At 40.6% G+C, this 18,596-nt stretch overlaps 1 non-coding gene across 1 annotated transcript; it reads right to left on the reverse strand.

Annotated features, from left to right (window-relative positions):
• Positions 1-17,023: 17,023 nt before the first annotated feature.
• LOC112762678 (small nucleolar RNA R71) lies at positions 17,024-17,131 on the reverse strand. Its single transcript, XR_003182745.1, has one exon. It is a non-coding gene; the product is annotated as a small nucleolar RNA R71 (small nucleolar RNA).
• Between the last annotated feature and the right edge of the window lie 1,465 nt (positions 17,132-18,596).

The following is an 18,596-nucleotide window of genomic DNA, read 5'->3' on the forward strand; positions in this document are numbered from 1 at the left end:
TAAGAACTTCTCTTGATTCCAAAGATTCTTTGGATTATTCTCTTTCTTTCCTCTTAAATTGGTTTGTTTTCCTTTAGGAGCCATGATCTTGATGAATCTTGGCTTAGTGATCACGGAAAAGCACACCAAACTTAGAGGTTTGCTTGTCCTCAAGCAAAAGAAAGGAAAGAAGAGAGAGAGGAAGAGTAAATTCGAATGGTGTGGTGGAATGAGGGGGGCCAAACGTGTATTTATAAAGTGGAGAGGAGAGATTTCGAAAAAAAGAAAAATTTGAAAGGAGATTTGAGAAGATATGGAAAGAAATTGAGAGAAGAGTGAGTTTTTTGAACAAAATTTGGGAATGATTTGAGGGATTTGAAGAATGATTTTAGATTTTTGAAGATTTGAAAGTGAATGATGAGAGATTGAAATGTGTTTTTGTAGAAAAGTATGGGTAAGAAAAGGAAAGTTTGAAAAAATTTGATTTGAAAACAAAATTGTGGTCCCCCCCACCTTTCTGGCGTTAAACGCCCAGAATGGCACCCATTCTGGCGTTTAACACCCATTTGTTGCCCCTTTTGGGCGTTTAACGCCCAGCTAGGTGCCCTGGCTGGCGTTAAACGCCAGAATTCCTTTATCACTGGGCGTTTTTCTAAACGCCCAGGATGCTGCACACCTGGCGTTAAACGCCCAGAATGGTGCCCATTCTGGCGTTTAACGCCCAAAATGGCACCATTCCTGGCGTTAAACGCCCAAAATGGTACCCATTCTGGCGTTTAATGCCCAAAATGTCCCTTACTGGCATTTTTTCGCCAGTAAGCTCTTTTTCTCTATTTTTTTTGAGCTGAATCCTTCTGTAACTCTGTGAATTCCTTCATTTTTGATACTTGCCTCTGTAGGAACAAATCATATAACCTCCTAATGACTGGGTTGCCTCCCAGCAAGCGCTTCTTTACTGTCTTTAGCTGGACCTTTACTGAGAATCACTCAAGTCTCAGTTTTGAGCATTCCTGCTCAAAATTGCCTTCAAGATAATGCTTGATTCTCTGTCCATTAACAATGAACCTTTTGTCTGAGTCAATATCCTGAAGCTCAACATATCCATATGGTGATACTCCTGTAATCACATACGGACCCCTCCACCGGGATTTAAGTTTTCCTGGAAACAGTCTGAGCCTAGAGTTGAAGAGCAGAATTTTTTGTCCTGGCTCAAAGACTCTGGTTGACAACTTCTTGTCATGCCATTTCTTTGCCTTTTCCTTATAAATTTTGGCATTCTCAAAGGCTTTGAGTCTGAACTCCTCTAGCTCATTTAGCTGGAGTAATCTTTTTTCACCAGCTAACTGAGCATCCATGTTTAGGAATCTGGTTGCCCAGTAGGCTTTATGTTCCAGTTCCACGGGCAGATGGCAGGCCTTCCCATACACCAGTTGGTATGGAGAGGTTCCTATAGGAGTCTTGAATGCTGTTCTGTACACCCACCGAGCATCATCCAAGCTTTTTGCCCAATCCTTTCTTCGGGCCATCACAGTCCGTTCCAGGATTCTTTTTAGCTCTCTGTTAGAGACCTCAGCCTGCCCATTTGTCTGTGGATGATACGGAGTTGCCACTTTGTGGCGAATTCCATATCTAACCATAGCAGAGTACAACTGTCTATTGCAGAAATGAGTGCCCCCGTCACTGATTAGTACTCTGGGAATACCAAACCTGCTGAAGATGTGTTTTTAGAGGAATTTTAGCACGGTCTTGGTATCATTAGTGGGTGTAGCAATTGCTTCTACCCACTTAGATACATAGTCCACTGCCACCAGAATGTAAGTGTTTGAGTATGATGGTGGGAATGGCCCCATGAAGTCAATTCCCCATACATCAAACAATTCTATCTCTAATATCCCTTGTTGAGGCATGGCATATCCGTGAGGCAAGTTACCAGCTCTTTGGCAACTGTCACAGTTACGCACAAACTCTCGGGAATCTTTATAGAGAGTAGGCCAGTAGAAGCCACATTGGAGGACTTTAGTGGCTGTTCGCTCACTTCCAAAATGTCCTCCATACTGTGATCCATGGCAATGCCATAGGATCCTTTGTGCTTCTTCTCTGGGTACAAATCTGTGGATCATTCCGTCTGCACATCTCTTAAAGAGATATGGTTCATCCCAGAGGTAGTACTTGGCATCTGAAATTAATTTCTTTCTTTGCACTCTGCTGTACTCCTTGGGTATGAACCTTACAGCTTTATAATTTGCAATATCTGCAAACCATGGAGTTTCCTGAATGGCAAAGAGTTGCTCAACTGGGAAAGTCTTTGAGATCTCATTAGAAGGGAGGGACGCCCCAGCTACTGGTTCTATTCAGGACAGATGATCAGCTACTTGGTTCTCTGTCCCTTTTCTGTCTCTAATTTCTATATCAAACTCTTGCAGAAGCAACACCCATCTTATAAGTCTGGGTTTTGAATCCTGCTTTGTGAGTAAGTATTTAAGAGCAGCATGGTCAGTGTACACAACCACTTTGGATCTCACTAGATAGGATCTAAACTTGTCAATGGCATAGACCACTGCAAGTAACTCTTTTTCTGTGGTTGTGTAATTCTTCTGTGCGTCATTTAGAACACGGCTGGCATAATAAATGACGTGCAGAAGCTTGTTATGCCTCTGTCCCAACACTGCACCAATGGCATGGTCACTGGCATCACACATTAGTTCAAATGGCAATGTCCAATCTGGTGCAGAGATGACTGGTGCTGTGACCAGCTTAGCTTTCAGGGACTCAAATGCCTGCAGACACTGTGTGTCAAACACAAATGGTGTGTCAGCAGCTAGCAGATTACTCAGAGGTTTGGCAATTTTTGAAAAATCCTTTATAAACCTTCTGTAGAATCCTGCATGCCCTAGAAAGCTTCTGATTGCCTTAACATTGGCAGGTGGTGGTAATTTTTCAATTACCTATACCTTTGCCTTATCCACCTCTATTCCCCTGCTTGAAATTTTGTGCCCAAGGACAATTCCCTCAGTCACCATAAAGTGACATTTCTCCCAGTTTAAAACCAGGTTAGTCTCTTGGCACCTTTTCAGGACAAGTGCTAGGTGATTAAGACAGGAGCTGAATGAGTCTCCATATACTGAGAAGTTGTCCATGAAGACTTCCAGAAATTTCTCTACCATATCTGAGAAGATAGAGAGCATGCACCTCTGAAAGGTTGCAGGTGCATTGCACAGACCAAAAGGCATCCTTCTGTAGGCAAACACGCCAGAAGGGCAAGTAAATGCTGTTTTCTCTTGGTCCTGAGGGTCTACTGCAATTTGGTTGTAGCCTGAATAGCCATCCAAAAAGCAGTAATAATCATGACCAGCTAGTCTTTCTAGCATTTGGTCTATGAATGGTAAAGGAAAATGATCCTTTCTGGTGGCTGTATTGAGCCTTCTGTAGTCAATACACATACGCCATCCTGTAACTGTTCTTGTAGGAACCAGTTCTTTTCTTTCATTATGAACCACTGTCATGCCTCCCTTTTTGGGGACAACTTGGACAGGGCTCACCCAGAAGCTATCAGAAATAGGATAAATAATCCCAGCCTCTAGTAATTTAGTGACCTCTTTCTGCACCACCTCCTTCATGGCAGGATTTAGCCTCCTCTGTGGTTGGACCACTGGTTTGGCATTATCCTCCAACAGGATTTTGTGCATGCATCTGGCTGGAATGCCCTTAAGATCACTTATGGACCACCCAAGAGCTGTCTTGTGTGTCCTTAGCACTTGAATCAGTGCTTCCTCTTCCTGTGGATTTAAAGCAGAGCTTATAATCACTGGAAAAGTGTCACCCTCTCCCAGAAATGCATACTTCAGGGATGGTGGTAGTGGTTTGAGTTCAGGTTTGGGAGGCTTATCCTCCTCCTGAGGAATTTTCGAAAATTCCTTTGTTTCCACTGATTCTTCTTGATCAGGTTGAGCATCTTTGAAGATGTACTCAAGCTCTGATTCTAGGCTTTCAGTCATATTGATCTCTTCTACCAGAGAGTCAATAATGTCAGCGCCCATGCAGTCATTTGGTGTGTCTGGATGCTGCATAGCTTTTACAGCATTCAACTTGAACTCATCCTCATTGACTCTCAGGGTTACTTCCCCTCTCTGTACATTAATGAGAGTTCGTCCAGTTGCTAGGAAAGGTCTTCCTAGAATGAGAGTTGCACGTTTGTGCTCCTCCATTTCCAGCACCACAAAGTCCGTTGGAAAGGTGAATGGCCCAACCTTGACAATCATATCCTCTATTATGCCTGATGGATATTTAATGGAGCCATCAGCAAGTTGGAGGCATATCCGGGTTGGTTTGACTTCTCCAGTCAACCCAAGCTTTCTGATAGTGGATGCAGGTATTAGATTGATGCTTGCTCCAAGATCACATAGGGCTGTCTTGGTGCAAGCACCTTCTAATGTGCATGGTATCATAAAGCTTCCTGGATCTTGAAGCTTTTCAGGTAAGCTTTTTAGAATGACTGCACTGCATTCTTCAGTGAGAAACACTTTTTCAGTTTCTCTCCAATCCTTCTTATGACTTAAGATTTCTTTCATGAACTAAGCATAAGAAGGTATTTGCTCAAGTGCCTCTGCAAACGGAATCTTTATTTCAAGAGTCCTTAGATAGTCTGCAAAGCGGGCAAATTGCTTATCCTGTTCCGCTTGGCGGAGTTTTTGAGGATAAGGCATCTTGGCTTTATATTCTTCAACCTTAGATGCTGCAGGTTTATTCCTTACAGAAGTGGTTGAAGAAACCTTTTTAGAGGGATTACTGTCAGCACTCTCAGGTGTCTGATCCTTCCTTGAAATCTGAACGCCAGGATTGGGTGGAAAATGGGCGTTTAACGCCAACTTTTCCCCCTTTTCTGGCGTTTGAACGCCAGAACTGGGCAAGGAATGGGCGTTTAACGCCAGCTTTCCTTCCCTCTCTGGCGTTTGAACGCCAATAACATTTCTCTCTGGGCTCTTACTGTCCTCAGAGGGATTTTGAACAGTGGTTTGGTTATCCCCTATCAATTGTTCATTGTTTGGCTTGCTACTTTGAGCAGTGTTATTCAGTGTCTTCCCACTCCTCAGTTGAACTGCTTGACATTCCTCTGTTATCTGTTTAGATATTTGCTGTTTTGCTTGATTCAACTGCAGTTCTATGTTCTTGTTAGCAGCTTTAGTTTCATGGAGCATCTCTTTAAATTCTGCTAACTATTCTGTCATCCGGAGCAATTGTTGATTAAGCTCAATCATCTGTTCTTGAGGATTAGGATCAGTGGCTAGTGCCATGACTTCCTCTTTTGGAGAGAACGCATTGCTAGAGTACAAATATTGGTTTCTAGCAACAGTTCTATAAGCTCTTGAGCTTCTTCAATTGTCTTCCTCATGTGTATAGATCCACCAGCTGAGTGGTCTAAAGACATCTGAGCTTTTCCTGTAAGCCCATAGTAGAAGATGTCTAACTGTACCCACTCTGAAAATATTTCAGAGGGGCACTTTCTTAGTATACCTCTATACCTCTCCCAGGCATTATAAAGGGATTCATTATCCTCTTGTTTAAAGCCTTGGATGTCCAGCCTTAGCTGTGTCATCCTCTTGGAAGGGTAAAAGTGATTCAGGAATTTGTCTGATAACTGTTTCCATGTCTTTATGCTTGCTGTGGGTTGGTTATTTAACCACCTTTTAGCTTGATCTTTTACAGCAAATGGAAACAGTAATAGTCTGTAGACATCCTGATTTACCTCTTTATCATGTACTGTGTCAGCAATTTATAAGAACTGTGCCAGAAACTCAGTAGGCTCTTCCTGTGGAAGACCGGAATACTGGCAATTTTGCTGCACTATGATAATGAGTTGAGGATTTAGCTCAAAGCTGCTTGCTTTGATGGGAGGTGCACAGATGCTACTCCCATATGCAGCTGTAATGGGGTTAGCATATGACCCCAGAGTCCTTTTGGACTGATCAATTCCACTTAGGTCTATAATGGATAAAGGGAAATGATATGGATTGCAAATAGATAAAATATTTTTTTTTGAATTAAACGAAAAAAATAAAATAAAATAAAAGGAAATTAAGATAAAAATTCAAAAATCAAAAGGAAAATAAGATCAAAGCAAATTGAGAACTGAATCAATTAGTTAATTAAAAGGATTTTGAAAAGAGCAATTAAAAAGATAAGATTGAAAAATTTTTTATGAAAAAGATTTGATTTTTGAAAAGAGGAAAGAGAAAAACGACAAAATGACACCAAACTTAAAACTTTTAGAAAATCAAACACTAATTTTCGAAAATTTTTTAGGGAAAAACACAAAGAGGACACCAAACATAGAATTTTTATAGATCAAAAAGAGACTAAGGACATGCAAAATCGAAAAACTAAAAGAAAACAAAAGCATGCAATTGACACCAAACTTAAAATATGAAACTAGACTCAACTAAAAGACTCTAAACCAACAAAAATAAAACAGTCCTAATCTAAGCAACAAGATAAGCCGTCAGTTGTCCAAACTCGAACAATCCCCGGCAACGGCGCCAAAAACGTGGTGCACGAAATTGCAACCACACTTTTGCAACCCCGCACAACTAACCAGCAAGTGCACTGGGTCGTCCAAGTAATACCTTACGTGAGTAAGGGTCGATCCCACGGAGATTGTCGGCTTGAAGCAAGCTATGGTTATCTTGTAAATCTTAGTCAGGATATCAGAAATTATCAGGATTGATTGTGAAAAGTAAAAGAACATGAAATAAGTACTTGTTTTGCAGTGATAGAGAATAGGTTGAGGTTCTGGAGATGCTACATCTTCTGAATCTCTGCTTTCCTACTGTCTTCTTCTTCAAGCACGCAAGGCTCCTTCCATGGCAAGCTGTATGCAAGGGTTTCACCGTTGTCAGTGGCTACCTCCCATCCTCTCAGTGGAAATGTTCAACGCACCCTGTCACGGCACGGCTATCCATCTGTCGGTTCTCAATCAGGCCGGAATAGAATCCAGTGATACTTTTGCGTCTGTCACTAACGCCCCGCCTTCAGGAGTTTGAAGCTCGTCACAGTCATTCAATCATTTAATCCTACTCAGAATACCACAGACAAGGTTTAGACCTTCCGGATTCTCTTGAATGCCGCCATCAGTTCTAGCTTATACCACGAAGATTCCGGTTAAAGAATCCAAGAGATATCTACTTAATCTAAGGTAGAACGGAGGTGGTTGTCAGGCACACGTTCATAGTTGAGAATGATGATGATTGTCACGGATCACCACATTCATCCGGTTTAAGAACAAGTAATATCTTAGAATGGAAGCAAGCATGATTGAATGAAAAACAGTAGTAATTGCATTAATCCATCAAGACACAGCAGAGCTCCTCACCCCCAACCATGGGGTTTAGAGACTCATGCTGTAGAAGATACAATGAGAAACGTGTAAAGTGTCATGAGGTACAGATACAATGTCAAAAGATCCTATTAATAGTAACCTAGTAACCTAGGGTATACAAAAATGAGTAAATGACGTAAAAATCCACTTCTGGGCCCACTTCGTGTGTGCTTGGGCTGAGCATTGAAGCTTTTATGTGTAGAGACATTTTCTGGAGTTAAACGCCAGTTCTCATGCCAGTTTGGGCGTTTAACTCCAAGTTTTATGCCAGTTCCAGCGTTAAACGCTGGAAATTCTGAGGCTGATTTGCCACGCCGGTTTGAGCCATCAAATCTCGGGCAAAGTATGGACTATTATACATTTCTGGAAAGCCCAGGATGTCTACTTTCCAATGCCGTTGAGAGCGCGCCAATTGGGCTTCTGTAGCTCCAGAAAATCTACTTCGAGTGCAGGGAGGTCAGAATCCAACAGCATCTGCAGTCCTTTTCAGTCTCTGAATCAGATTTTTGCTCAGGACCCTCAATTTCAGCCAGAAAATACCTGAAATCACAAAAAAACACACAAACTCATAGTAAAGTCCATAAAAGTGAATTTTAACTAAAAACTAATAAAAATATACTAAAAACTAACTAGATCATACCAAAAACATACTAAAAACAATGCCAAAAAGCGTACAAATTATCCGCTCATCAGTGCCCATTTCTGGCGTTTAACGCCAGCCTGGTGCCCATTCCTGGCGTTTAACGCCAGTCTGGTACCCCTTTCTGGCGTTAAACGCTCAGAATGGTGCCAGACTGGGCGTTAAACGCCCATCTGCTAGCCTTACTGGCGTTTAAACGCCAGCAAGATCTTCCTCCAGGGTGTGCTGTTTTTCTTTCTGTTTTTGCTTTTTCAATTGATTTTGTGACTTCTCATGATCATCAACCTACAGAAAACATAAAATAACAAAGGAAAAATAATAAATATAACATTGGGTTGCCTCCCAACAAGCACTTCTTTAATGTCAGTAGCTTGACAGTGGGCTCTCATGGAGCCTCACAGATACTCAGAGCCATGTTGGAACCTCCCAACACCAAACTTAAAGTTTGAATGTGGGGGTTCAACACCAAACTTAGAATTTGGTTGTGGCCTCTCAACACCAAACTTAGGGTTTGAATGTGGGGGCTCTGTTTGACTCTGTTTTGGGAGAAGCTCTTCATGCTTCCTTTCCATGGTTACAGAAGGAGAACCTTGAGTCTTATAGTTTGCACTGTCTATAAGCCACGGAGCTTCCTGAATAGCAAATAATTGCTCATCCGAAAAGGTTTCAGAGATCTCAGTAGAAGGGAGGGACGCCTCAGCTACTGGTTCTATTCGGGACAGATGATCAGCTACTTGGTTCTCTGTCCCTTTTCTGTCTCTTATTTCTATATCAAACTCTTGCAGAAGCAACACCCATCTTATAAGCCTGGGTTTTGAATCCTGCTTTGTTAGTAAGTACTTAAGAGCAGCATGGTCAGTGTACACAATCACCTTTGATCCCACTAGATAGGATCTAAACTTGTCAATGGCATAGACCACTGCAAGTAACTCTTTTTCTGTGGTTGTGTAATTCTTCTGTGCATCATTTAGAACACGGCTGGCATAATAAATGACGTGCAGAAGCTTATTATGCCTCTGTCCCAACACTGCACCAATGGCATGGTCACTGGCATCACACATTAGTTCGAATTGGCAATGTCCAGTCTGGTGCAGAGATGACTGGTGCTGTGACCAGCTTGGCTTTCAGGGTCTCAAATGCCTGCAGACACTGTGTGTCAAACACAAATGGTGTGTCAGCAGCTAGCAGATTACTCAGAGGTTTGGCAATTTTTGAAAAATCCTTTATAAACCTTCTGTAGAATCCTGCATGCCCCAGAAAGCTTCTGATTGCCTTAACATTGGTAGGTGGTGGTAATTTTTCAATTACTTCAACTTTAGCTTGATCCACCTCTATTCCCTTGTTTGAAATTTTATGCCCAAGGACAATCCCTTCAGTCACCATAAAGTGACATTTTTCCCAGTTTAAAACTAGGTTGGTCTCTTGGCATCTTTTCAGAACAAGTGCTAGATGGTTAAGGTAGGAGATGAATAAGTCTCCAAATACTGAACAGTCATCCATGAAGACTTCCAGAAATTTCTCTACCATATCTGAGAAGATAGAGAGCATGCACCTCTGAAATGTTGTAGGTGCATTGCACAGACCAAAAGGCATCCTTCTGTAGGCAAATACTCCAGAAGGACATGTAAATTCTGTTTTTTCTTGGTCCTGAGGATCTACTGCAATTTGGTTGTAACCTGAATAGCCATCCAAAAAACAGTAGTATTCATGACCTGCTAGTCTCTCTAGCATCTGGCCTATGAATGGTAAAGGAAAATGATCCTTTCTGGTGACTGTATTGAGCCTTCTGTAGTCAATACACATGCGCCACCCTGTAACTGTTCTTGTAGGAACTAGTTCATTCTTTTCATTATGAACCACTGTCATGGCTCCCTTCTTAGGGACAACGTGAACAGGGCTCACCCAGGGGCTATCAGAAATAGGATAAATAATCCCAGCCTCTAGTAATTTAGTGACCTCTTTCTGCACCACCTCCTTCATGGCTGGATTTAGCCGCCTTTGTGGTTGAACCACTGGCTTAGCATCATCCTCCAATAGGATCTTGTGCATGCATCTTGCTGGGCTAATACCCTTAAGATCACTTATGGACCACCCAAGAGCTGTCTTGTGTGTCCTTAGCACTTGAATTAGTGCTTCCTCTTCCTGTGGATTTAAAGCAGAGCTTATGATCACTGGAAAAGTGTCACCTTCTCCCAGAAATGCATATTTCAGGGATGGTGGTAGTGGCTTGAGCTCGGGTTTAGGAGGCTTATCTTCTTCCTGAGGAATTTTCAGAATTTCTTTTATTTCCTTTAGTTCCTCCAGATCAGGCTGAACATCTTTAAAGATGTCATCTAGCTCTGATTCAAGACTTTCAGTCATATTGACCTCCTCCACCAAAGAGTCAATAATATCAGTACTCATGCAGTCATTTGATGTGTCTGGATGCTGCATAGCTTTGACAACATTTAACTTGAACTCATCCTCATTGACTCTCAGGGTTAATTCCCCTTTTTGGACATCAATGAGGGTCTGTCCAGTTGCTAGGAAAGGTCTTCCTAGAATGAGAGTTGCACTCTTGTACTCCTCCATTTCCAGCACTACAAAGTCAGTGGAAAAGGCAAATGGCCCAACCTTGACAATCATGTCCTCAATTATGCCTGATGGGTATTTAATGGAGCCATCAGCAAGTTGGAGACATATCCTGGTTGGTTTGACTTCTTCAGTCAAGCCAAGCTTTCTGATAGTGGATGCAGGTATTAGGTTGATACTTGCCCCAAGATCACATAGAGCTTTCTTGGTACAAATACCCTCTAATGTGCATGGTATCATAAAGCTTCCAGGATCTTTAAGCTTCTCTGGTAAGCTCTTTAATATGACTGCACTGCATTCTTTAGTGAGAAAAACTTTTTCAGTTTCTCTCCAATCCTTCTTATGACTTAAGATCTCTTTCATGAACTTAGCATAAGAAGGTATTTTCTCAAGTGCCTCTGCAAACGGAATCTTTATTTCAAGAGTCCTTAGATAGTCTGCAAAGCGGGCAAATTGCTTATCCTGTTCCGCTTGGCGGAGTTTCTGAGGATAAGGCATCTTGGCTTTATATTCTTCAACCTTAGTTGCTGCAGGTCTATTCCTTACAGAAGTGGTTGAAGAAGCCTTTTTAGAGGGATTACTATCAGCACTCTCAGGTGTCTGGTTCCCCTTTTACGTTTGAACGCCAGGATTGGGTGGAAAATGGGCGTTTAACGCCAACTTTTCCCCCTTTTCTGGCGTTTGAACGCCAGAACTGGGCAAGGAATGGGCGTTTAACGCCAGCTTTCCCTCCTTTTCTAGCGTTTGAACGCCAATAGCATTCCTCTCTGGGCTCTTACTGTCCTCAGAGGGATTTTGGATAGTGGTTTGGTTATCCTCTGTCAGTTGTTCCTTATTTGGATTTCTGCTACTTTGAGCAGTGTTATTCAATGTCTTCCCACTCCTCAGTTGAACTGCTTGACATTCTTCTGTTATCTGTTTAGATATCTGCTGTTTTGCTTGATTCAACTGCAGTTCTATATTCTTGTTAGCAACTTTAGTTTCATGGAGCATCTCTTTAAATTCTGCTAACTGTTTTGTCATCAGGAGCACTTGTTGATTAAGCTCAATCATCTGTTCTTGAGGATTAGGATTAGTGGCTACTGCCATGACTTCCTCTTTTGGGGAGAACTCATTGCTAGAGTACAAATATTGATTTCTAGCAACAGTGTCTATAAGCTCTTCAGCCTCTTCAATTGTCTTCCTCATGTGTATAGATCCACCAGCTGAGTGGTCTAAAGACATCTGAGCTTTTTCTGTAAGCCCATAGTAGAAGATGTCTAACTGTACCCACTCTGAAAACATTTCAGAGGGGCATTTTCTTAGCATACCTCTATACCTCTCCCAGGCATTATAAAGGGATTCATTATCCTCTTGTTTAAAGCCTTGGATGTCCAGCCTTAGCTGTGTCATCCTCTTTGGAGGGTAAGAGTGATTCAGGAATTTGTCTGATAACTGTTTCCATGTCTTTATGCTTGCTGTAGGTTGGTTATTCAACCACCTCTTAGCTTGATCTTTTACAGCAAATGGAAACAGTAATAGTCTGTAGACATCCTGATCCACCACTTTATCACGTACTGTGTCAGCAATTTGTAAGAACTGTGCCAGAAACTCAGTAGGCTCTTCCTGTGGAAGACCGGAATACTGACAATTTTGCTGCACTATGATAATGAGTTGAGGATTTAGCTCAAAGCGACTTGCTTTGATGGGAGGTATACAGATGCTACTCCCATATGCAGCTGTAATGGGGTTAGCATATGACCCTAGAGTCCTTCTGGACTGCTCAATTCTACTTAGGTCCATGATGGAGAAAGGGAATATGATATGGATTCACAAGTAAAGTAAATTTTTTTTTTATTTAATTTAAAAGAGACGAAAATAACAAAATAAAATAAATGAAAAATAAAATAAAATTTCGAAAACTAAAAGAAAATAAAATCAAAGCAAATTAAAAACTAAATTAATTAATTAATTAAAAAGATTTTGGAATTAGCAATTAAAAGATATGATTGAAAATATGATTGCAATTAAAGAGATTTGATTTTTGAAAAAGATTTGAATAGATCAATTTTTGAGATTAGAATTTTGACTTGACTAAAAAAAATATATGATTTTGAAAACCTTTGACTAAATTAATGCAAAATTTCGAAAATTATGAGTAAAATAAGGAAAGGATAATTTTTTTTTTATTTTTAAATTTTAATGAGGAAAGAGAAAAACAACAAAAAGACACTAAACTTAAAAATTTTAGATCAAAACAAAGAGAACAAACAAGAAAACTTTGGATGTCAAGATGAACACCAAGAATACTTTGAAGGTCAAGATGAACACCAAGAACAAATTTTTGACATTTTTTTTTAGTGAATAAAAGCACAAAAGACACCAAACATAAAATTTTTAGAAAATTAAACACAAATTTTCGAAAACTTAAAGGAAAACACAAGGAAGACACCAAACTTAAAATATGAAACTAAAATCAAGTAAAAGACTCTAAACCAACAAAAATAAAACAGTCCTAATCTAAGCAACAAGATAAGCCGTCAGTTGTCCAAACTCGAACAATCCCCGGCAACGGCGCCAAAAACTTGGTGCACGAAATTGTGATGAGCGGATAATTTGTACGCTTTTTGGCATTGTTTTTAGTGTGTTTTTAGTATGATCTAGTTAGTTTTTAGTATATTTTTATTAGTTTTTAGTTAAAATTCATTTTTCTGGACTTTACTATGAGTTTGTGTGTTTTTCTGTGATTTCAGGTATTTTCTGGCTGAAATTGAGGGACCTGAGCAAAAATCTGATTCAGAGACTGAAAAGGACTGCAGATGCTGTTGGATTCTGACCTCCCTGCACTCGAAGTGGATTTTCTGGAGCTACAGAAGCCCAATTGGCGCGCTCTCAACGGCGTTGGAAAGTAGCCATCCTGGACTTTTCAGAAATATATGATAGTCCATACTTTGTCCAAGATTTGATGGCCCAAACCGGCGTTCAAAGTCACCCTCAGAAATCCCAGCGTTAAACGCCGGAACTGGCACCAAAATGGGAGTTAAACGCCCAAACTGGCATAAAAGCTGGCGTTTAACTCCAAGAGGAGTCTCTACACGAAAATGCTTCATTGCTCAGCCCAATCACACACCAAGTGGGCCCGGAAATGGATTTTTATGTCATTTACTCATCTCTGTACACCCTAGGCTACTAGTTCTCTATATATAGGACCTTTTACTATTGTATTTTCAGCTTTGGATTATTTTAGATCCTTTGATCATCTTTGGACACCTAGTTCTTAGATCATTGGGAGGCTGGCCATTCGGCCATGCCTAGACCTTGTTCTTATGTATTTTCAACGGTGGAGTTTCTACACACCATAGATTAAGGTGTGGAGCTCTGCTGTACCTCGAGTATTAATGCAATTACTATTGTTCTTCTATTCAATTCCACTTGTTCTTGTTCTAAGATATCACTTGTTCTTCAACTTGATGAATGTGATGATCCGTGACACTCATCATCATTCTCACCTATGAACGTGTGACTGACAACCACCTCCGTTCTACCTTCGATTGGGTGAATATCTCTTGGATTCCTGATACACGATGCATGGTTGATCGCCTGACAACCGAGTGCTCGCCTGACAAACGAGCCAGCCATTCCGTGAGATCAGAGTCTTCGTGGTATAGGCTAGAACTGATGGCGGCATTCAAGAGAATCCGAAAGGTCTAACCTTGTCTGTGGTATTCTGAGTAGGATTCAATGATTGAATGACTGTGACGTGCTTCAAACTCCTGAGGGCGGGGCGTTAGTGACAGACGCAAAAGAATCACTGGATTCTATTCTGGCCTGATCGAGAACCGACAGATGGATAGCCGTGCCGTGACAGGGTGCGTTGAACATTTCCACTGAGAGGATGGGAGGTAGCCACTGACAACGGTGAAACCCTTGCTTAAGCTTGCCATGGAAAGGAAGAAGAAGGATTGGATGAAGACAGTAGGAAAGCAGAGAGACGGAAGGGAAGGCATCTTCATACGCTTATCTGAAGTTCCTACCAATGAATTACATAAGTATCTCTATCTTTATCTTTATGTTTTATGCGTTTATCACCATACCCATTTGAGTTTGCCTGACTAAGATTTACAAGGTGACCATACCTTGCTTCATACCAACAATCTCTGTGGGATCGACCCTTACTCGCGTAAGGTTTATTACTTGGACGACCCAGTACACTTACTGGTTAGTTGTGCGAAGTTGTGTTTATGCCATGGTATTGAGCACCAAGTTTTTGGGGCCATTACTAGGGATTATTTGAGTTGTGAAAAGTATTGATCACAACTTCGTGCACCAAGTTTTTAGCGCCGTTGCCGGGGATTGTTGAGTTTGGACAACTGACGGTTCATCTTGTTGCTTAGATTAGGTATTTTTTTCGGAATTCTTGAAGATAAATTCTAGAGTTTCATGATGATTTGTTGAAGTCTGGCTGGCTGAGAGGCCATGTCTAATTTCATTGGACCGAGGTTTCAACTTATCATCACAAGAGCTTGTTGATTTCTATCAATCTTGCTTTTGGAGCAGTGATCTGCTAAGGCATGGCTGGCCATTGGCCATGTCTAGTGTTTTGGACCGAAGCTTTCTTTGAAAGCTTGGCTGGCTGTGAAGCCATGTCTAATTCCTGGACCGGAGTCTTAGACTAGCATTGCACTGATTCCTGGAATTCTCATTAAGAATTTTGATATCTTTCTCCACTTAATTTTCGAAAATCACACAAAAAAAATTACAAAATCATAAAATCCAAAAATATTGTATGTTTCTTGTTTGAGTCTAGTGTTTCATTTTAAGTTTGGTGTCAATTGCATGTTTCTGTTTTTCTTGCATTCATTCATGTGTCTTAAGGATCTTCAAGTAATTCTTGATGATTTCTTACTTTGATCTCTGAATTCTCTTGACTTGAGTGTTTATGTGTCTCATATGCATTAGTGTTAGTAATATACAAACTGCTAAGTTTGGTGTCTTGCATGCATTGTTATTTGATTCTTGTTGCATTTTGATTTTTCCTTGTTATTAAAAATCCAAAAATATTTTTAATTTGTGTCTTCTCAAGACAATAATACAGAGAATTGAAGATTCAGAACATACAGCAGAGGAATTGCACAGAAAAAGCTGGGCGTTTAAAACGCCCAATGAAGAAGGACAGACTGGTGTTTAAACGCCAGCCAGGGTACCTGGTTGGGCGTTTAACGCCCAAAAGGGTAGATTTCTGGGCGTTTAACGCCAGGATGGCACAAGAGGGAAGATTTTGTTTTTAATGCAGATTTTTTTTCAAGTTTTCAAAGTTTTTCAAAATCAAATCTTTTTCAAATCATATCTTTTCAATCATATGTTTTCAAAATTGATTTCTTTCTATTTTCAAAGATACTTGCTATCAATTAATGATTTGATTCAACATTTCAAGTATGTTGCCTTTTCTGTTGAGAAAGGTTTAATATTTGAATCATATCTTTTCTTGTTAGCCAAGTTTTTAATTTTCAAAATCAAATCTTTTTAAAATGTTTTTCAAATCATATCCTCTCAATCACATCTTTTTAAAACTAATCATATCTTCTTAACCACATCTTTCTCAAAATAGTTTTCAATCAAATCTTTTTGATTTTTAATTTCAAAATCTTTTTCAAAAATCACTTGGTTTCTTTTCCACTTTCATTTTCGAAAATCAAGTAGTGTTTTTCAAAATGTTTTCAAAATCTTTTACTTAATTTTCGAAAATTGCTTCCCTTCTTCTCACATCCTTCTATTTATGGACTAACACTATTCCTTAATGCAAAATTCAAACTCCATCTTCTTTGATCAGTTCGAATTTTCTACTTCTGTCTTCTACTTTTCTTTTCCTCTGACACCTAAAGGAATCTCTATACTGTGACATAGAGGATTCCATATTTTCTTGTTCTCTTCTCTTTCATATGAGCAGGAGCAGAGACAAAGGCATTCTTGTTGAGGCTGATCCTGAACCTGAAAGGACCTTGAAGAGAAAGCTAAGAGAAGCCAAAGCACAACTCTCTGTAGAGGACCTAACAGAACTCTTCAAAGAAAAAGAACCTATGGCAGCCGAAAACAACAACAATGCCAACAATGCAAGGAAGGTGCTGGGTGACTTTACTGTACCTACTCCCGACTTCTATGGGAGAAGCATCTCCATCCCTGCCATTGGAGCAAACAACTTTGAGCTTAAGCCTCAATTGGTTTCTCTAATGCAACAGAATTGCAAGTTTTATGGACTTCCATTGGAAGATCCTCATCAGTTTTTAGCTGAATTCTTGCAAATCTGTGACACTGTCAAGACTAATGGGGTTGAACCTGAGGTCTACAGACTTATGCTATTCCCTTTTGCTGTAAGAGACAGAGCTAGGACATGGTTGGACTCTCAACCTAAAGAAAGCCTGGACTCTTGGGAAAAGCTAGTCAACGCCTTCTTGGCAAAGTTCTTTCCACCTCAAAAATTGAGTAAGCTTAGAGTGGAAGTCCAAACCTTCCGACAAAAGGAAGGAGAATCCCTCTATGAAGCTTGGGAAAGATACAAACAATTAATCAGAAAGTGTCCTTCTGATATGCTTTCTGAATGGAGCATCATAGGTATTTTCTATGATGGTCTCTCTGAACTATCCAAGATGTCTTTGGATAGCTCTGCTGGAGGCTCTCTTCATCTGAAGAAGACGCCTACAGAAGCTCAAGAGCTAATTGAAATGGTTGCAAATAACCAATTCATGTACACTTCTGAAAGAAACCCTGTGAACAATGGGACTAGTCAGAAGAAAGGAGTTCTTGAGATTGACACTCTGAATGCCATATTGGCTCAGAACAAAATATTGACTCAACAAGTCAATATGATTTCTCAAAGTCTGTCTGGAATGCAAAATGCACCAAGCAGTACTAAGGAAGCTTCATCTGAGGAAGAAGCTTATGATCCTGAGAACCCTTCAATGGAAGAGGTGAATTACATGGGAGAACCCTATGGAAACACCTATAACCCTTCATGGAGAAATCATCCAAATTTCTCATGGAAGGATCAACAGAGACCTCAATAAGGTTTCAACAACAATAATGGTGGAAGAAACAGGTTTAGCAATAGCAAGCCTTTTCCATCATCCTCTCAGCAACAGACAGAGAATTCTAAGCAGAATACCTTTGACTTAGCAACCATGGTCTCTGATCTAATCAAAACCACTCAAAGTTTCATGATTGAAACAAGGTCCTCCATTAGAAACTTGGAGGCACAAGTGGGTCAGCTGAGCAAGAGAATTACTGAACTCCCTCCTAGTACTCTCCCAAGCAATACAGAAGAAAATCCAAAAGGAGAGTGCAAGGCCATCAACATGGCCGAATTTTGGGAGGAAGAAGAGGCAGTGAACGCCACTGAGGAGGACCTCAATGGACGTCCACTGGCCTCCAATGAGTTCCCCAATGAGGAACCATGGGAATCTGAGGCTCAAAATGAGACCATAGAGATTCCATTGAACTTACTTCTGCCATTCATGAGCTCTGATGAGTATTCTTCCTCTGAAGAGGATGAGTATGTCACTGAAGAGCAAGTTGCTAAATACCTTGGAGCAATCATGAAGCTAAATGACAAGTTATTTGGAAATGAGACTTGGGAGGATGAATCCCCTTTGCTCACCAAAGAACTGGATGACTTGTCTAGGCAGAAACTGCCTCAAAAGAGACAGGATCCTGGGAAGTTTTCAATACCTTGTACCATAGGCACCATGACCTTCAAGAAGGCCTTGTGTGACTTAGGGTCAAGTGTAAACCTCATGCCTCTCTCTGTAATGGAGAAGTTAAGGATCTTTGAGGTGCAAGCTGCAAAAATCTCCCTAGAGATGGCAGACAATTCAAGAAAACAGGCCTATGTTCTTGTAGAGGATGTTCTGGTAAAAGTTGAAGACCATTACATCCCTACTGATTTCATAGTCCTAGAGACTGGGAAGTGCATGGATGAATCCATCATCCTTGGCAGACCCTTCCTAGCCACAGCAAGGGCTGTGATTGATGTTGATAGAGGAGAGTTGATCATTCAAGTGA

The sequence above is a fragment of the Arachis hypogaea genome, chromosome 2 (assembly GCF_003086295.3).
Source record: "Arachis hypogaea cultivar Tifrunner chromosome 2, arahy.Tifrunner.gnm2.J5K5, whole genome shotgun sequence".
Taxonomy (NCBI): domain Eukaryota; kingdom Viridiplantae; phylum Streptophyta; class Magnoliopsida; order Fabales; family Fabaceae; genus Arachis; species Arachis hypogaea.